General features: G+C 44.9%; 1 protein-coding gene across 13 annotated transcripts in view; it reads left to right on the top strand.

The window, feature by feature from the left end:
* Positions 1-4,915: 4,915 nt before the first annotated feature.
* Positions 4,916-20,872, top strand: part of ZMYM5 (zinc finger MYM-type containing 5) — a 58,202-nt gene continuing 42,245 nt past the window's right edge. For 8 of the 13 annotated variants that reach the window (XM_066369115.1, XM_066369122.1, XM_066369128.1 and 5 more), the window contains exons 1-2: positions 4,916-5,042; positions 6,018-6,086. The gene's annotated coding sequence lies outside the window, so the exon portion shown is untranslated. Of the gene's footprint in view, positions 5,312-5,357; positions 5,535-6,017; positions 6,087-13,329; positions 13,649-19,802; positions 20,012-20,872 lie in introns of those variants that run through there. The other 5 variants (XM_066369120.1, XM_066369119.1, XM_066369118.1 and 2 more) reach the window with 5 other exon arrangements.

Below are 20,872 nucleotides of genomic sequence, written 5' to 3'. Positions count from 1 at the left end.
AAAACCAGTAGCCACAGCCACCATCACAGCCACCTGGCCCATGCAGGTTCACATATGATTCAGACAGACGGTAATGAAACAATGGAGCCAAGAACTGGTGAGCCATTACCTTTAATCCTAGCTTGCACCTGGCGGGCAAGATATACACACAGTAGGAAAACACTTCCCTTTTCATTCAGGGCTCCCAAAGCCACTGACTCATCTGAGTTTCCTAGAATCAAAGCTTTCTACTTCACCAGCCTTATTATTTATTTTTTTTCTGAAGTTGGAAACGGGAAGGCAGTCAGACAGACTCCCGCATGTGCCGGACCGGGATCCACCTGGCATGCCCACCAGGGGGCGATGCTCTGCCCATCTGGGGCGTTGCTCTGTTGCAACCAGAGCCATTTTGCGCCTGAGGCAGAGGCCATAGAGCCATCCTCAGTGCATGGGCCAGCTTTGCTCCAATGCAGCCTTGGCTGCGGGAGGGGAAGATAGAGACAGAGAGGAAGGAGAGGGGGAGGGGTGGAGAAGCAGATGGGCGCTTCTCCTGTGTGCCCTGGCTGGGAATTGAACCTGGGACTCCTGCACGCCAGGCCGACGCTCTACCACTGAACCAACCGGCCAGGGCTCACCAGCCTTATTCACCTCTGTTCCCTATCTCCTTCTCTCTACAAAAACCCTGCACAAACTGGCTTCTCCTTCAGCACTACGCCATCTTGGCTGCTTATCCCATGCAATGATAATTTCAGGAACCTAGAGAGAATCCTGGTCTCATCCATTTTATAGTGTAGAAATCTAAACCTTTAAGCCAATATACAAATAATGAAGTCTCTGATACAAAGTCACTTATCTGAGGCATAAATAAAATTCCTCATAAGAGTGCACCACTCCACATCATGCAACAATCAAGGGTGTGGGGAAAAGCTTAGTTTTGAGAAGATCTTAGTATTAAAAGGACGGGAAAGGCTTAGTCTTAAAACTAAGACTTAGGCTATAATAACTTTGTCAGCTTACAGCCTGTCTCCCACATCCAATGCAAACTATAAGCAAGCAAACATATATATCATATTTACAAACTTATTAGACCAACGGATGCTGAGGAGCTAGGTTCGAAACACAGAGGTTGCTGGCTAGGGTGCAGGCTCATCCAACTTCAGTGCAGGCTCACCAGCTTGGGTTTGGGGTCATCCACATAATCAGCTCAGGTTGCTGCCTTGAGCTCCAAGTCACTGGCTTGAGTAAGGGGTTATTGGCTTGGCTGGAGCCCCCCAGTGAAGGCATGTAATAAGAAAGCAATTAATGAACAACTGAAGTGCTGCAACTATGAGTTGATGTTTCTCATCTTTTTCCCTTCTCGTCTGTCTCTCTCGATAAATAAATAAATAAAGCTTAAAAAAATATATAAATTAAGCACAGTGTAAAAAACTATAACACAGCCGAGGCCGGTTGGCTCAGTGGTAGAGGATCAGTCTGGCATGCAGGAGTCCCGGGTTCGATTCCCAGCCAGGGCAGACAGGAGAAGCGCCCATCTGCTTCTCCACCCCTCCCCCTCTCCTTCCTCTCTGTCTCTCTCTTCCCCTCCCACAGCCAAGGGTCCACTGGAGCAAAGTTTGCCCGGGCGCTGAGGATGGCTCTGTGGCCTCTGCCTCAGGCGCTAGAATTGCTCTGATTGGGGCAGAGCAATGCCCCAAGATGGGCAGAGCATTGCCCCCTGGTGGGCATGCCGGGTGGATCCCGGTCAGGTACATGCGGGAGTCTGTCTGCCTCCCCGTTTCCAGCTTCGGAAAAATACAAAAAAATAAAAAAATAAATATATATATATAAATTACTATAATTATTATACTTGCTGTTAATTATAAAACAGCAATAATGCCAGGGAATTAGTAGCAGTACAGAACTTCCTCAAATTGAACTTATGTGGGAACACAATCTACCATTCAAGTCTATGATAACTCATTTCGATGTATCTCTAAGCCTTCTAATTATAAACACAATGAGCAGAAGCTATTGCAATGGTACATGGTAGGAGAAAAGGAGTGATAAAAGTTTTCACTGAATTATTACAATTTTACTCTGCATTTGCTAACAGACCATTTCTATTAGTGCCATCAAGAATGTCAATGCAATACAGAACTGTATTATAAAATATTATAACGCTATTTCATTGTATTGAGAACTGAAAAATACACAATTATGAAATAAAAGTTTTGCTTAGAAAAGACTCAGGGTTGCCTGACCAGGCGGTGGCTCAGTGAATAGAGCGTTGGACTGGGATGTGGAAGGACCCAGGTTCGAGACCTCGAGGTCACCAGCTTGAGCGCGGGTTCATCTGGCTTGAGCAAAAAGCTCACCAGCTTGGACTCAGGGTCGCTGGCTCCAGCAAGGGGTTACTCAGTCGGCTGAAGGCCCGCAGTCAAGGCACATATGAGAAAGCAATCAATGAACAGCTAGAAGTCTCAACGCACAAGGAAAAACTAATGATGCTTCTCATCTCTCCGTTCCGTTCCTGTCTGTCTGTCCCTGTCTATCCCTCTCTCTGACTCTGTCTCTGTAAAAAAAAAAAAAAAAAAAAAAAAAAAAGGCTCAGTGCCGCGGACCACTGTGGCTCCTAATAAGTGTGGAATTAAGGAAACACAGTTTGTCAAAAGAAAAACGATGGGAGCGGGAGGGCTCTTCAAACTGCCTGGCAGTATCTGAGTGCCTCAGAGCCCCAGTTTGCTTTATTATATAGACCTATGCAAATCAAGGACCCTGATACAAAGTTGCACATCAAAGGCTAAGACAGGAACTCTCCCAAGGCAAAAACAGGATACATTAGTGAAATTTACAAACATCTGAAACAAACAGAGTCAGAGGAAGGGCATGTATATTGCTTCCAGCAACTCAAGGAAGCAAGTGGAGTGGGTGCAAATACTCAGCATCAAAGCCAAATATGGAGATGGAGGGGGGAGAATTGAGCCTTTTGCTAAGCCTCTAATCTATAATGGCTTTTTGCCATTTACGGTCCACAAAAACTCAGTGATGCCTGGCCAGTGGTGGAATAGGGCATGGAGCATCCACCTGGGACACTGAGGCCCCAGGTTGGAACCTCTTGGTCTCCTCCTCTGGCCTGCTGGCTCCTCATTCACCATCTGAGCAAGGCATCCCGAGGCAGATTAGGGTTGGCTGAAGTCCTTTAAAAAAAGAGAGAGAGACAGGGAAAATAAAAATACATGTTAACCATATTTTAAAATAAATATTATGTACTTTTAATGTTAAAATTGCACATAATTAACCAAACTCGGTGTCGTTAGGAAAAAGTGTCAAGTTGCAGAGCACGTGCACTGTGCGCCCTCCCCCCCCCCCCACACACCTCGTTAAATCCGCCTCTGGAGGCATCCTGGTTTTGAGCTTGCTCCTCAAAGGATCCCATGGCCGCTGGCTTGAGTCCATACTCCATCCCGGTCAAGGCATGTGTGAGAAGCAATCCAAGAACTAACCATGAACTAAAGTGAGGCAACTAGGAGTCAATGCTTCTCATCTCTCTCCCTTCCTGTCTCTCTCACAAAAAAACTAATTAAAAACCTCCAGCGATACTATTTTGAGAAAGGTGTTTGAAATTTGTTGGATATTCAAGATAGAATATTTATTGCATTTCACCCTAGGTGGAAGAATTACAGTACTTGATATTTTAATTCACAATTCATGAGTGAATTTTAATTTCTCCTGCTGCAAGTGGATAGTGTTGATCGTCCGTCTTTCCTGAGGCTTTTGAGGATGATTAGCTTCACTACAAATTTCCCGTTCATCCTTATCTTGTTGAACGTTCAATGGTAACATCACACGTCCAATTAGTAGGCAGTTGTGAATAATGGCGTGGTATTGAGAAGTCTGATCCATCCATCCCTGTCCCCAACTCTGTAGCTGTCATTCCGTCATCCGCCGCTAGAGCGGGACAGGAGTCCTGGAACCGCACCGTGCGTGCGTGCGCCTGAGTCGTCGGGGTGGACGGGGAACAAAAGAGGGGCCGTGGCCGGTGGGCTGCTGCCCGCGGCAACCGGGTGGGCGGTTGGTTGGTTCCTAACCCTGGAAGACTAGACGGTGCAGGGCGGTGGCGGCGGCGCCACGGCCCGTCCACCCGCGGGACCCGTTCCAGGGGCGCCCGCAACGCCTCCATCTTGGCTTCTGAGGTGGGGAGGGACGTCTGGGTCTCCCCGCAGTTGCCTTTCCCTGGCCCCGCGCGGACGCTGGGAGCGGGCTGTCGCTTGTCCCGATGGCGCAGCGCAGAGGGGGCTGCCCCGGGACACGTCGCTCAACCCCATGGGCCCGGTTCCGAGTGGGTCCCGACAAGATGGAGGACGCCATCTCCTCCCGTAGCCATGACGGGTGGCGAGGCTGCTTCTCACGGGACGAGGCGCTGGTGGACGTGCGTCCGCCCCAGGTCGCACGGGAACGCCTTCGCCCTCCGCCCTCCGCCCGACCCCTCTGGCCCGCGGCCGCCCCCACGAGGCTTCCGGGACCTGAGTAGGAGAGCGTTAGGCACATCGAGGCCGCGTCCCTCAGGGCGTTGGGAACCGCCGCGGTGGCCTGGGCGCCCCGGCTTAAGCGGGGGCATGCGGCCTGGCCTCAGCGACTTGGACGGTGCCAGCACAGGGGGACCCTCCGTTCCCCCGGGGGCCCAGCGGCGGCAACGAAAATCGGGCCGCTGCCCTGACGGACCGGGTGGGGGCGGGGCTATAGGGGAGGGATGCGGCCCAGGCCAGTGCAGTCGGAGAGGCGAGGGCGTGGAAATGCGGGGTGTGTCCTGCGCCTGACAGACAGCCTCCCGGGCCATCCCCTCAAGGAGTTCATGAAAGAAGGCAGATGCAGCCAATGGAAGCGCCCCAGGCGCTCTGGACGGCCCTCTCTGCCAGCCAATGGGGGGCGAAAGGTGGTGCGTGCTCGGGCTTGGCCGCGCCGCTGCCGACGCCTCCGCCTTCTCAGCGCTAAACCCGCGACTGGGCAGTGGGCAGTTGTACGTGTCCTGTAAGAGGGTTAGTTGGGCAGGGAGATCCGTTTCGCGGAGCCGTTGCCAGAACCGGGTGAGGCTCCTTCCCGCAGTCCTTGTACTCCCGGCCTGCGGACGGTTGGGGTGGCCCCCCAATACCTCGAGAGGCTGAGGCGGCCGGGAAGGCGGAGATGGGCAGAGGAGGCCTCCAGAGCCTCCGATTGGCCCGGAATAATCCCCGCGGTGCCTCCGCTGTCGCCGCTGCGCGTCGTGCCCCGGGCGCTGGTCTGAACTAGCTCCTGTCTGGCGGGGCCGTCGCATGCGGCCCGAAGTCTGTGGGCGCGCGGGTGAGGCCTTGGCCGGGTGAGGACGACGGATGGGGCGAGGATCACGGGCACTTTGTTTTTTTTATCCCGGAACGGTAGCGGAGGGGCGCCGGTCTTAGTTATTCGGATTGTGCCAAGTGTGGGGGCTGCTGTTCTGCCGCGACCTTCAGGTCTTACTGGGTAGTGGGCAGTTGTGCGTTTCCTGTAAGAGGGTTAGTTGGGCAGGGAGATCCGTTTCGCGGAGCCGTTGCCAGAACCGGGTGAGGCTCCTTCCCGCAGTCCGCGCGTTTCTAATGATGTTTCCGAAGGGGAGGTGATTGCTAGTCTAGGACCCAGGGCAAACGCTTGGGGAAAACGGGAGATTTCAGTGCAGCACGACCTAAGCCGCTCCTACCTTGGCGTTCGTTGATGTCCAGAGTGACAGATGATGCTGGATAGGCCCATTTAGAAGAAAATTCCTTTTCCTTGCTGGCGCCCAAGTAGCGTTTGTACCGCGCACCCCTCGCCCCCTTCGTTTGAGCCGGATTGGTGCCTACGCGCCGTGTCCCCCTATCCCCGTTCTGTAGATTGAAGGAACAAACTTAGCACTGTCTGTGGTGCGGTCCCCAAAGCTTATTAATGCTGGTGGGTGGAGGAGGGCAGAAGAGTGCTGAACTCCTTTATTCTTTGTCCCTCTCTGGTAGGAATTGTGTAGCGCCCAGGTTGGCTGTAACGAAATCTTTCACCTTTTTTTCTCACTGTAGGACCAGGAATCACCCTCAAGTCAATCTGTTGATGCTTTGACAGAAATTAAGGAGGAAAGCATCCCCTTTGTGAGTCATTTTACTCCCCTTTTCTGTTTCATACACTGAGTGCAATACATAGTACGTGTTCTGTGTGATTTACCTTTCTGGGTTTTTTTCTTTATTGCTTTTAGAGAGGCGGGGGAGAGGGGGGAGAGGCATTCATTTGTTGTTCTTTGGCTTATGGGGTCTATGCTCTAACCCACTGATCTACTGGGCCAGGGCCTACCTTTCTGTTCTCTCGAAGGCAGCTAATTGCTTGGGCGGACCCTGTTGTAATTGCAGCTTAGGGCAAATCCCTGGGGAAGCGCTGGGAGTGGGTGTTGATGCTTACACATCTGATATTCTCTAGAGTTCTAAAATAGGACTTAAAGGTAGCTTCATTTTACAGGCTTTGCATTTAACATTTTTTTCTTCCTTTCCAATCAATAAAAACATTTTTGTGTTGAATTAAGAAAAATCTGACTCTTCTGTTATTTTAAGGTTGACAGAGTGTTTTTTGTACGTCTTTCTTACACTTGAGGAACATTTGTGTTTAGTCCCCTGCTGGTCCTTCAGCTAGCATTACATCAGGGGATAATATAGTTGTCACAGTGTTCATGGTTCTGAGATCCAGTATTGAATTGGTAGTGACTGCCTGTTCTTTCCATTATGAAGTGAATGTACGTTTTCCTTGTTACTAGAAAGTAATGTATTTGGTGCTCATTTTGGCATAGTGAAATGCCCAGTAGCTTGGGGATATAATAGGATGTGATTGTGGTTCTAGATCTCTAATGGGCCTTCATAGTGAAAGGGAATCAGCAGGGACTAAGATTGACAGGGTAACAAGTCATTGGCCCTGTTATAAATCACTTAGAAAAGCATTTTTTTTTGTTTTTTTAATTTTTTATTTATTTATTTTAGAGAGGAGGGGGGAGATAGTGAGAGAGAGAGAAGGGGGAGGAGCAGGAAGCATCAACTCCCATATGTGCCTTGACCAGGCTAGCCAGGGTTTTGAACTTGTAACCTCAGTGTTTCCAGGTTAACGCTTTATCCACTGCGCCACCACAGGTCACGCGAAAAGCGTTTTTCTTATCAGTGTTTCTAGGGTGTTTCATTTTGATGCCAAAGAAAGGATTAGGTTTCACTGGCAACCAGATTGGGGTACACATCTTCTCTCTTACTTTGCCAAGTGCAAGGCTAAGTAGGGTCAGTAATTGAACGTTTGATAGGCACATTTACAAGTGCCCATCTTATTCAATTAAGTACAGTTTTAGTATGCAGATTTTATAAATGAGTAGGTTATATTTCTCTTTCCGGGATTGCTGTGAACATTGAAATGAGTATAAAAAGTGGAAAAGTACCTGGCCCATATGTTATGGGACACACATACATATATATTGTTAAAAGTAGCAATAGTTCTTATTCTATCTCTTTTTTCCCCTTGATTTCCTGAGCTTTATCTTTCAAGCCTTTTATTGAGTTTACATTTATGCCAAATTTTAATTTCTGTAAGTTCTTTTTTATATTAGAAATGTTAACTTTGGAATGCAGCTAGAGGTGACCTCTAAAAATGGTTTGCTATTCACTTGACCCAGAAAACCCCAGAAATCATGCAAATCAAGAGGTTCAAATCGTTGTGTTCACTTTAAAAACACTTGTGACACTGCCCAGCCCATCAAGGGTATGCATAGTCAATAAGCCACCAAGTATTTGAGAGATGTTATTTTATAGAAGCAATGTGTGCCATGCTGTCATTACAATGGTGGAATCGTCAGGGGTGCCCAGCCCAAACAGTGAAGCTGGACTCAGGGTCAGTGGCCCAAAAAGAGTGCTGATTTTTTTCTTGCAGAAGCTTAAAAATGCAGAGTAATGCTGCACTTAAGGGTTTAGATGTAGATTCTCTGGTCCTTGAGCGCATACAGGTGAACAGAGCTTCCAAGATGTGACACAGTGTAGTGCTGGTGACCACCGCCCTCGTGGCCATGCAGATACAGGTTCTCATTGGATTTGGGCAGATGGTAAAATAACTGTGTAGCCAGAAGATGGCAGGCCATTCCGTTTATTAAAGTCTCGTAATAGCAGGGAAGCATACAGTCAGGGAAGACTGCTTCCCTCCATTTCAAGGCTTCTAAGTTCCTCAGTATTCCAGATTTACCAGACTCATAGGCCCTCTCCAGACTCAGCACTCTCCAGCAAAACCGGCAGGGCTGCAATATCCTTTCTCTGGCAAACATTAGCAAACAATCGCCCCTCCCAAGCAGGAAGGCTTCCGCAATCAGCTGCCCTGAGGGCAAGCATCCTCAGCCTTCCACAGATGACGCACACATGGGCTGCCTCTCGCTAAATATAAGAGAGCAAACCCAAAGACACTGTTGTTTTCCCAACATTCCAACCTTTTGCTCACTTCATGATGTCCACACAGGTATCCCTGTGCAAGGAATGAGGTACATTACATAAACAAACTATAGTTACAGCACAAGTTATACAATCGCATCAATTACAAAGGTCCCTTCACAATGTCTCCCTGAACACTCTTCCCAAAGTGCAAAATGAAGGCCCATCTCTAGCCCCCTATTCCACATTAGATGGGAGGGCCTGTCTAGTCCAGAGCTGTGTTCATGGAAACTTTTAAGTGTCCTTGATGCAACTCTCCAACTGGACAAGAGCAGCTTTCCGGTATGTGGGAGACAGGCTATAAGCTGACAAACTTGCCGCGAACCAGCGCAGCTAGTAATTCAGAGAAGAGAAAGCCACTGGTCTTGCTTTATTATATAGCGTAGACCAGTGGTCGGCAAACTCACTAGTCAACAGAGCCAAATATCAACAGTACGATGATTGAAATTTCTTTTGAGAGGCAGATTTTTTAAACTTAAACTATATAGGTAGGTACATTGTTATTAACTTAATTAGGGTACTCCTAAGCTGGCCTTTGCTAAACACTCAAGGGGCCAAAGAGCAGCATGTGGCTCATGAGCTGCGGTTTGCCAACCAAGACCAAGGGCATAGACAATCAAAGCCTTTAAGCCAATACAGTGGTACCTTGAGTTACAAATTTATTCGTTCTGTAACCGAGATCGTCAGTCAACTTGAATATCAAACTGCCGATACTGGACCTGTGAGCCAACGCGCCAACTAGCGGCTGCTTCCCGAATCACAACTCATATCTCCAAATTTTATTCGGATCTCGAACAAAAATATAGACCGAGTTGCAGCTCGTTTTTATTTTAAAAAATTCGTATGTTGGTCTGTTCTTATCTCAAGGCAGCACTATATACAAATAAGGAAGTTTGATACAAAGCCATTTATCTGAGGTATAAATGGGATTCCTCTAAATGGGATTCCTTATAAGAGTGCTCCACCCCTTATTATGCAACAATCAAGGGTGTGGGGGAAAGCTTAGTTTTGAGAAGGGTGTTGAGAAGATCTTAGTATTATAAGGGTGTGTGGAAGATCTTAGTATTAGAAGGCTGGAGAAGAGCTTAGTCTTTTTTTTTTTTTTTTTGTATTTTTCTGAAGTTGGAAAGGGGGAGGCAGACAGACTCCCGCATGTGCCTGACTGGGATCCACCCGGCATGCCCACCAAGGGGCGATGCTCTGCCCCCCCGGGGCGTCGCTCTGTTGCGACCAGAGCCATTCTAGCGCCCGAGGCAGAGGCTACGGAGCGTTTTTTTTTTTTTTTTTACAGAGACAGAGAGAGGGATAGATATAGATAGGGACAGACAGACAGGAATGGAGAGAGATGAGAAGCATCAATTATCAGTTTTTTTGTTGCGACACCTTAGTTGTTCATTGATTGTTTTCTCATATGTGCCTTGACTGTGGGCCTTCAGCAGACCAAGTAACCCCTTGCTCAAGCCAGCGACCTTGGGTCCAAGCTGGTGAGCTTTTGCTCCAACCGGATAAACCCACGCTCAAGCTGGTGACCTCGGGGTCTCGAACCCGGGTCCTTCCGCATCCCAGTCCGTCGCTCTATCCACTGTGCTACTGCCTGGTCAGGCAAGAGCTTAGTCTTAAACTAAGCCCTAGGCTATAAGGATTTTGTCAGTTTATAGCCTGTCTCCCACACTAGTGCAGGAGGGCCTCCACCAGAGCTCCCCCCGCCCAATCAGGGTCTCTCATACTGTCCAAAAGTGGCATGTCCATTCAACAAGGGAGCTGTTACCCCCTCTGGTTACAGTCCAAGAGTCTCAGTGATCAGTCCACAATAGACAGCTTAGCTGTCTGCAAATAACCAAAGTAAAGGTCCATTAAGGCAACTAGATTTGCATAAGGTCTCAGGCCTACCCCCCTCATCCCTGCCATCACGGCAGCTCTGAAGATACTGCCTGTTGGTCAAATAAGTTTATAAATATGATATATATGTTTGCTCGCTTATAGTTTGTATTGGGTGTGGGGGATAGGCTGTGAGCAGGCCGGGTTGTTATAGCCTAAGGCAGGGGTCTCCAAACTTTTTACACAGTGGGCCAGTTCACTGTCCCTCAGACCATTGGAGGGCTGCCAAATACAGTGGTTCTCTCACTGACCACCAGTGAAAGAGGTGCCCCTTCCAGAAGTGCAGTGGGGGCTGGATAAATGGCCTCAGGGGGCCGCATTGCGGCCCGCGAGCAGTAGTTTGGGGACGCCTGGCCTAAGGCTTAGTTTTAAGACTAAGCTTTTCCCCACACCCTTGACTGATTGCATGATGTGGGGTGGTGCACTCTTATGAGGAATCCCATTATGCCTCAGATAAGTGACTTTGTATCAGAGACTTCCTTGTTTGTATATTGGATTAAAGGTTTTGATTTCTACACTATAAAATGGGGCAGACTGGGAGCTTGCTCTCTCTGGGTTCCTGAGATAAGTATTAGAGGAGAGAGCAGAGAAAGGCCAAGTGGAGGAGGCCAGGAGAAGCAGCCAAGATGGTGGAGTGCTGAGGGAGAAGCCAGTTTGTGCAGAGTTTTTGCAGAGAGAAGGAGATGGGGAACAGGTGAGTAAGTCTGATGAGCTAGAAACATATGATTCTGGGAAACTCAGATAAGTCAGTAGCATTGTGAGCACTGAATGAGTGGGTTTTAGAACCCAATGTGTGTTTTTACTTGCCTGAGGGTGCAAGCTAGGATTAAAGCTAATGGCTCACCAGTTCTTGGCTTCGTTCTTTTTTCATTACCAGTTCACCAGTTCTTGTTTCATTACCGATTGTCCTAATCAAATGCGAACCTGCTTGGGCTAGGTGGCTGTGATGGTGGCCGTGGCTACTGTCTTTACATCATCTCTCTCCTTTCCTGTCTGTCTGTCCCTATCTGTCCCTCTTTCTGTCTCTGTCACACACACACACACAAAATCAACCAGTGAGTGTGTATGACTAGGTAGAGCCAAAAGATTTTGTCTCTTTCCCTTCCTTTCTCTCTGAAATTTTTTAAAAATGTTAACTTTGCCTGACCAGGTGGTTGTGCAGTGGATAGAGCCTTGGCCTGGGCCACAAAGGGCCCAGGTTCAAAACCCCTCAGGTTGCCAGCTTGAGCGTGGGCTCACCAGCTTGAGTTAAGGGTTGCTAGCTTGAGCATGGGATCATTGGCTGGGTTGTAGGCACTCTTCCCATCAAGGCACATATGAGAAAGCAATCGATGAACAACTAAGGTGCTACAATAAAGAATTGATGTTTCTCATCTCTCACTCTCCGTCTATCTGTCTCTCTCTACCTGTCCCTCTTCCTGTCTTTGTCTCCCATAAAAAATGTTTTAAAATAAATAATTAAAAATGTTGCCTGACCAGGCGGTGGTGCAGTGGATAGAGCATCAGACTGGGATGCAGAAGACCCAGGTTCGAGACCCCGAGGTCGTTAGCTCGAGTGCAGGCTCATCTGGTTTGAGCAAAAAGCTCACCAGCTTGGACCCAAGGTCGCTGGCTCGAGCAAGGGGTTACTCGGTCTGCTGAAGGCCTGCGGTCAAGGCACATATGAGAAAGCAATCAATGAACAACTAAGGTCTTGCAACGAAAAACTGATGATTGATGCTTCTCATTTCTCTCCATTCCTGTCTGTCTGTCCTTTTTTATCCCTCTCTCTAACTCTCTCTCTGTCCTTGTAAAGAAAAAAAAGAAAAAGTTAATATTTTATGGTCTTTTTCTCATCACTTCTCCATGTAGAGTACTGATAATTCTGTGGTTTTTTATTTTATGGTTTCTTTTTCTTGCATTGTCTCTCCTTTGTTTTTATCTCTTTTAACAGTTTTTCTTATGGAAAGCTTTCCTCAAATATTTCATAATTCTTGACTGGTCAACTCATGATCAAGAATTGGGAAGTAGAAAGCATTTTAGAAGAGTGAGTGGGGCTTTCAACTTGAAGCTTCACTCTAAGATGATATTTTTGGCCAACTGATGGGGAACCTCTTCAGTCCTTTTCTCTAGGTCTTTCCTTTTTGCTGGTTACTAATTCTACAGAGAAGAATCTTCTAATTCTAAGAGAAGTCTTACAGGAAAGAGTCTGCTGTTTGGAAGGTAGAGGTCTGGATGTAGCTCTCTGTGAATCATTGGGATTGGAGTAATTTCATTTGCATGGTTTTGAAGCATTCACTCTTGCTTGATAAACTCAAGATGAGGTCTTATGTTTTATCCTCTCCAGAGAATAAAAGTCTAAAACTTGTGCGAGGGTCGGAGAAAACCTGTCGGCATAAACATGGAGAGAGGTTGGGGATCGAGGAATTCCCAACAGTTTTACTTTAGCCACCCAACCCTATTCAAGGGCTATCTGGAGCCCTTTGAGGATTCTGCATCATAAATTAGAGTGCTCCTCAGCTTTTTCTATCACTTTTTAATTTTTATTTCTTAAATTTTTTAATTATTGATTTTAGTGAAAGGAAGAGGGGGGGGGGGACATCAATCTGTTGCTGTATGTGCTCTGATTGGGGATTGAACCAGCAGCCTGTGCGCTTTAGAACGATGCTCCAAGTGAGATATTTGGCTAGGGCCATCACTGTTTTAGAGTTTGGCACCCAGGATGGCTGAGTTAGTGTGTGATGTTAGTTGTGTGTGGTCAGTCCACCAATTTAATTCCTATTGCTTTCTAGATAGTAATTTTGTACTTGGGCACTTCAGTACAGGGGGTCCTCAGGTTATGACACAGTTCTTTTTCTATGACAGTGACATATCCCGAATTTTGGTGTAAGTTGAAACACCCTAGCCTAAGTTACTTACCTATCCTAACACAGTTGTAATATCATAATCTAGAAATAAAAACACAACTAAGCCACAGAAAAGGGAAAAGGACATAAATATACTATACTGTACACTGTACTATAGTAACAAAAAATGAGTGCAAAAAAAATTCTCTTACCTTTATTTCTGTGGTTGGCTTGCACACTGGAAAGGGAATTGCAAGATGGGAGAGAGTGACCTATTGGAAGGAGGGAGCTGGAGAACCAGAAGAACCTGCAGAAGGTGCTGGAGATACTGGGTCAGGTGAATCAGGATTGTCTAAAGAACATGCAGGAGATGCCGGAGATGATTCTACTATACTACAGGTGTTTCATTTCAAGAAGCAGCTGATATAAAGGGTACAGGATCTGTTGCAGGCCTTGCCACCTTACTAAAGAATTGTTCCTGGCTAATCTGGAATTAGTTTGCCCACGTAATCTGTAAGTACAATGCTAACAGCGTAAGCTGAAACAAGTTTCAATTTTTTAAAAGTTTTTATGGGAGTGAGCATCATAAATTCGAAACGTACCGTATTTTTTGCAACATAAGATGCACCTGACCATAAGACACACTTAGGGTTTTAAGGAGAGAAATAAGAAAAAAAAAATTCTGAACTAAATGGTATGTTAAAATATCTAATAGAATACCATATTTTTCGCTCCATAAGATGCACATTTTTCCTCCAAAAGTGGAGGGGAAAATGCCCTTGCATCTTATGGAGCAAAAAAATATGGTATATCGAGACTCCAAACCCGAGGACCCTCTCTAATTCTCTTGTTTATGGTAGCTACTCATTTGATTCATACCTTTATTTTGTTTATGATTTTAAATGGGAAGGCTTATATTATATACTCACTAAACAAGGATATGGTTTTGGATTTGAAATTATTTTCATGTAAATGTATAAAGAATGAGCTGTTAGTTCTTTTACACTGTAGGTGCATAGAATGCCATAGAATAACTTTGTGATTGACAGTTCATGTAGCATACATCCTAATCTTTATTTTTTTTAATGTTTTTTATTTTTATTTATTCATTTTAGAGAGGAGAGAGAGAGAGAAGGGGGAGGTGCAGGAAGTTTCAACTCCCATATGTGCCTTGACCAGGAAAACCTAGGGTTTCGAACCAGCAACCTCAGCATTTCCAGGTCAACACTTTGTCTGCTGCAACACCACAGGTCAGGCCCATCCTAATCTTTCTTAATAGAGCCTAGAAAATACAGGTGTCATTATAGGTGGCCAAAATGAACCTTTGAAAAAATAATTTTAGACCTGACCTGTGGTGGCACAGTAGATAAAGTGTCAATCTGGAACACTGAGATCGCTGATTCGAAACCCTGGGCTTGCCTGGTCAAGGCACATATGGGAGTTGATACTTCCTGCTCCTCCCCCCTTCCCTCTCTCTCTCTCTCTCTCTCTCTCTCTCTCCTCTCTAAAATGAATAAATAAAATCTTAGAAATAAATAAATATATGAACAAATAATTAAAAATTTTTTTCCTGGTGATTTTAATATTTAAAGTTTCATATGCAGGTTAGTTTACCTTTCTCATCGTATTAATCTTGTCATATCATATTAATATCTCAACATTTCTATTTGAGCCTCAGTTTTTTTATTGATTCTTTTTAGTATGTAAGTTTGTTTTTTAATTTTTTTATTTATTGATTTTTAGAGAGAGAAAGGGAGAGACATTGAGTTGTTGTTCCACGTATTTATGCATTCAGTGGCTGATTCTTCTATTTGTGCTGCCCAGGGATCAAATCCACAAGCTTGGTTTATTGGGACAACCCTCTAATAACTGAGCTACCTAGCCAGGGCAAATATGTAAGCTTTTTTTTTTTTCTTTTTTCTGAATTAAGAAGCAGGGAGTCAGAGAGACAGATGTACCCGACTGGAATCCACCCAGTATGCCCACTAGGGGGCTATGCTCTGCCCATCTAGGGCGTTGCTCCATTGCAACTGGAGCCATTCCAGTGCCTGAGGCTGAGGCCTTGGAACCATCCTCATTGCCCGGGGCAACTTTGCTCCAGTGGAGCCTCGACTGTGGGAGGGGAAGAGAGAGATAGAGAGAAAGGAGAGGGGGAAGGGTGGAGAAGCAGATGGGTGCTTCTCCTGTGTGCCCTGGCCAGGAATTGAACCTGGGACTTCCACATGCTTTGCCGGTGCTCTACTGCTGAACTAACCTGCCAGGGCCTGAATATATAAGCTCTTAATTGTACATAAATATAGTTGAATATTGAATGACTACTAAATTATAACTAATTCTTTAAATTAATTTTTAAAGTTAAAGATCTCAGTATTAGTGATCTCAGTTATAAAAACAATAGAAAATTTTTTGTAACTTTTAAAAAGCACATTTTAAAAACTGTGACACCAAAGTGTACATTTAAAAATAGTTAAAACGCCCTGACCTGTGGTAGTGCATTGGATAAAGCATCTACCTGGAATGCTGAGGTCACCAGTTCAAATCCCCAGGCTTGTGCAGTCAAGGCACATACAAGAAGCAATTACGATGAGTTGATGCTTCCTGCTCCTCCCCACCTCCTCACCTCCTTCTTCACCTTCACCTCTTTCCCCTCCCCTCCCTCCCCTCTCTCTCTTCCTCTCTTCTCTCTAAAATTAATAAAATCTTTTTAAAAAATGGTTAAAATGGCAATTTTTTATTATATAGTTAAGTGCTTTTTAAAAAATACTTAATGCTATTACATGCATAATAGAAGGTAAACATAACTTGTATTTGCACTGGGAAACCAAAAAACTTTGTATCACTCTTTATTTGCTTTATTGTGGTGTTGTAGAACCAAACCCAACAAATGTCTAAATTGTGCCTATAAAAACAACTATGAGATGAGATATTATGAAAAATACAGTACAATTAGGCAAAGTATCCTCATTTATGTACTTGTTTTAGTGTTAGCTTTTATCTTTACCTTTAATCAAAAACCCTGTCAACTTTGAGAAGTTGTTATCCATTACCTAGAGATAGTTTGCATTTGATTCCTGCTTGGGTTTTAGCCTAACTTTTTATAGAATGGTAGTATAATTTTCTATCAACCTTCCCAGTGCAGATTTTCTTTTGATTTTACATTAATTTTCATTGTATTATACCAAGTTAAAATGAATTAAACATTAACTAATTATACTTGGTAGATGAATGAGGTACTATAAGACTAAATGTTTCAGATTAATTACACTTGTTGAAATCCTAGAATGTAGGCTGACAATTTTTTTTTTTAATTTTTTTTTTTAGTTTATTCATTTTTAGAGAGAAGAGAGAGGGAGAGAGGAGAGAGAGACAGGGGGGAGGAGCTGGAAGCATCAACTCCCATATGTGCCTTGACCAGGCAAGCCCAGGGTTTCAAACCGGCGACCTCAGCATTTCCAGGTCGACGCTTTATCCACTGCGCCACCACAGGTCAGGCTGACAATTTTTCTTAATACTGTCTCATGGGACAGGGATTTTAACATTGTTTGCACTCTAATATGGTCCAGACAGAGACTAGGTACTTGCATGTTCAGTTATCTCAGTAAAAATGTCAAAGTCATTTATTACGCCCGTTTACAATTTATAGTTTAGAGCAGTAAAGCTTGGCCCTGGCCGGTTAGGTCAGTCGGTTAGAGTGTCTTCCCAAAATGACAAGGTTGCAGATTCAATCCCTGGTCAGGGCACACATAGGAAGCAACCAATGAATGCACAACTAAGTGGAACAGCGAATGAATGCTTCCCTTTACCCTCCCTTCTCTCTCCTTCTTTTCTCTGACTCTCTAGAAAGTCAACCAATCTAAAACAAACAAAAACAACTAAGGCCTGACTGGATAGCTCGGTTGGTTGGAGCATCATCCCAAAGCACTGGGGTTGCTGGTTTAATTCCTAGTCAGTTCACATATAGGAACAGTTTGATGTTCGTGTCTCTCTCTCCCTGCTTCTCTCTCTCTAAAAAAAAATTATTTTTAATTAAAAAATAAAGAAAACTGGCCCTGGCCGGTTGGCTCAGCGGTAGAGCATCTGCCTGGCTCTACCGTGCGGGGGACCCGGGTTCAATTCCCGGCCAGGGCACATAGGAGAAGCGCCCATTTGCTTCTCCACCACCCCCCTTCCTCTCTGTCTCTCTCTTCCCCTCCCACAGCCAAGGCTCCATTGGAGCAAAGATGGCCCGGGCACTGGGGATGGCTCCTTGGCCTCTGCCCCAGGCGCTAGAGTGGCTCTGGTCGCGGCAGAGCGACGCCCTGGAGGGGCAGAGCATTGCCCCTTGGTGGGCAGAGCGTTGCCCCTGGTGGGCGTGCCGGGTGGATCCCAGTTGGGCGCATGCGGGAGTCTGTCTGACTGTCTTCCCCGTTTCCAGCTTCAGAAAAAAAAAATAAATAAAATAAAATAAAGAAAACTAAAACTCATTGAGGCGAAGTAATTTGCTTAGTGACATAAAGTTAATTAGGTTAACTATAATGTTTTTCTTTCTTTTTGAATAATATAGTAAAAGTTTTTCTATGGTCTTTTGTTTTTGGAATGAAGAAAGTGATGGTTAAATGAACAATGGCTTTTAGTAGTGGTTTAACTTTTTTATCATCTGGGATTTGAAAATCGGTGAATACTTAAAACTTTTTTCAGAGATAGGTGACTACAGTGAGCTGAGCATAAAGAAAGAATACTGTTTGTATTATTTTCTATGAGAAGATTCAGAGGTGACCTAGGATGTAGTAGCCATAGAGGATATAGTGTAGTCAGCTAAAGCTCTTTTCCAGAAATTGTTCTGTTTTACATTTATTCAGATATAGAAAGAACTAAGAAAGTTTGTGTATAACAATTCTTATATTTCATAAATCAGTTGAGGCTAAATTATTGCCTCTTGCCTTTGAAAATCAACCATATACTGAGTTTACTGCAGGAGTGTTGACCATGATCCTAATTTTTGTGTTTATTTTTAACCTTATATACTGGTGCCTTAAGATTCATTATTTTTGTATCTTTGAAATAGACTTATATGCCCTGGCTGGATAACTCAGTTGGTTAGACTCTTTGGAGCATTGTTCCCAAGTGCAGATGTTGCCGGTTCAATCCCTGGTTAGGGCACATACAGGAGCAGATCTACGTTCCTATCTCTCTCTCCCTTCCTCTCTCTATATAAAATCAATAAAATAATGAAATAGACTTATTTGAATGTTGATTTTGTTTTAATGAATTTGCTCATTGTGATAAAAGATAAGTCATTTTTTAAAATTCGTTTTATACATTAATTGCATATAATATAGTGGCTATGGACTACATTCTAAAGTCAGATTTCTTTTTGTGTGTTTGTGTGTGTCACAGAGACAGAGAAAGGGATAGATAGGAATGGACAGGAAGGGAGAGAGATGGGAAGCATTAATTCTTCGTTGCAGCACCTGAGTTGTTCATTGATTGTTTTCTCATATGTGCTTTGACCGGGGGCTACAGCAAACTTAATGACGCCTTGCTCAAGCCAGCAACCTTGGGCTTAAGCTGGTGAGCCCTGCTTAAACCAGATGAGCCCACACGCAAGCCAGTGACCGCAGGGTTTCGAACCTGAGTCCTCCATGTCCCAGTCTGATGCTCTATCCACTGCGCCACCACCTGGTCAGGCTAGAGTCAGATTTCTTGAATTTGAATCCTGACTCTATCCTTTCCAGCAATGGAGACTTGGGCAGGCCAGGCAGATTCCTTATTTTCTGATTGTTAGTTTACTAACGGATAAAGTGGGAAAAAGAATAGTTTCTCGTGTGAGCATTAACTGAATTAATACAGTGGTACCTTGAGATACGAGTTTAATTTGTCCTGTAACCGAGCTCATAAGTCAGTCAACCGTATATCAAACAAACTTCTCCCATTTCAAATAACGGAAATAGATTTAATCCGTTCCAGCCCTGTGAAACATCCCCAAACCATCCTAAATTGTGAAAAAAAGACATTTTTAATTAAGAAACACACATGTATACTTTACCAATGCATAACAAAATATATAAAATAAAAGAAAAAATTGTTATTTAGTACTGTATTCTTATCTTGGAGACAGACAAATGTGGCTAACGGAGGTGAATGGCAGAGGAGGAGGGAGGGAGGAAGAGATGCAGGCACTGTAGACTAAAACTGCACTTTCTTAACACTAAATGTAAACTAAAACTGCATTTTTTTTTACTTTAAACAAAACTATAACTGCACTTTCTTTACTTATGAAAGTAAAGAAACCACAAAACTTAATTGTAAATGAAACTACAAAAACTTAATTGTAGAAAAATGCACTTTCTTAACTTTAAACTTAACCTAAGCTTAACATTATGTATGTTTCATTTAATCATCACCTGTTTTTGCCTTTTTGGCTGTACTTTTGGTACTTTCACTTGCAGGACTTTTGAATAAAAATCTATCCAAAGAGGTTTGCTTTTGCCTGCCTTTTAAAATGTTACGGAAATGTGACAAACAAGTGTCATTAAAAAGTGCTGAAGCATGACCAGTTGAAGCTTTTTTTGGTTGTTTCTTTTCAGTGAAACTTGAAAGCTTCTCCTACATTGCTAGCATGTTTTAATTTCACTTGAGAAATCACTTCCTCTGACTCTACTTCCTCCTCACTACTAATCTCTTGCAGAAGCTCCGTATGTTGCATCATCTGTAGCTCCTTCAAGTCCTCAGTTGAGAGTCCCTCTCATGTTCCTCGACGAGCTCGTTTACCTACGTCACCCTCATCTACCTCCAGACTCATCGACTTTCTGAAGGACACAATCTCCTCCAACGCTTCTACCTCGGTCTCAGTCTCTGGTTCGAATCCTTCAAAGTCCCTGTCTGCAGCAACATCAGGTCATAACTTTTTCCATGCCGAGTTCAAGGTTCTTCTTGTAACCTCTTGCCATGCCAAGTCAATAATGCGTAAACATATCACGATGTTGTAGTGATCTTTCCAAAACTCTTGAAGGGTTAGAATTGTATTCTCAGTCACCTCAAAGCAGCGGCGGAACAAGTGCTTTGTGTAAAGCTTTTAAAGGTTGGAAATGACCTGCTGATCCATAGGTTGCAAGATTGAACTCGTGTTGTGTGGGAGGTAGAGGACTTTCACGAAATTAAACTCATCGAGAATGTTATTTTCAAGACCAGGTGGGTGGACTGGAGCATTTTCAATGCTTTCTTTGGTAGTTTGTTTTCTTGAAGATATTTCTTCACTGCAGGACCAAAGACAAGATTTACCCATTCAATAAAAAACTGCCACGTAACCCATGCCCTAGCATTGGCACGCCACATAACCTGCAGTTTTTCTTTAAGAATCTTGTGAGTCTTGGCCCTGGCCGGTTGGCTCAGCGGTAGAGTGTCGGCCTAGCGTGCGGAGGACCCGGGTTCGATTCCCGGCTGGGGCACACAGGAGAAGCGCCCATTTGCTTCTCCACCCCTCCGCTGCACCTTCCTCTCTGTCTCTCTCTTCCCCTCCCACAGCCAAGGCTCCATTGGAGCAAAGATGGCCCGGGCGCTGGGGATGGCTCTGTGGCCTCTGCCTCAGGTGCTAGAGTGGCTCTGGTCGCAACATGGCGATGCCCAGGATGGGCAGAGCATCGCCCCCTGGTGGGCAGAGCCGTGGCCCCTGGTGGGCGTGCCGGGTGGATCCTGGTCGGGCGCACGCGGGAGTCTGTCTGACTGTCTCTCCCTGTTTCCAGCTTCAGAAAAATGCAA

Source organism: Saccopteryx leptura, chromosome 2, assembly GCF_036850995.1.
Source record: "Saccopteryx leptura isolate mSacLep1 chromosome 2, mSacLep1_pri_phased_curated, whole genome shotgun sequence".
In the NCBI taxonomy this organism is placed as follows: Eukaryota; Metazoa; Chordata; class Mammalia; order Chiroptera; family Emballonuridae; genus Saccopteryx; species Saccopteryx leptura.
Note: the sequence above shows the minus strand (reverse complement) of the source record. Positions and strands in the feature narration are given on the sequence as shown.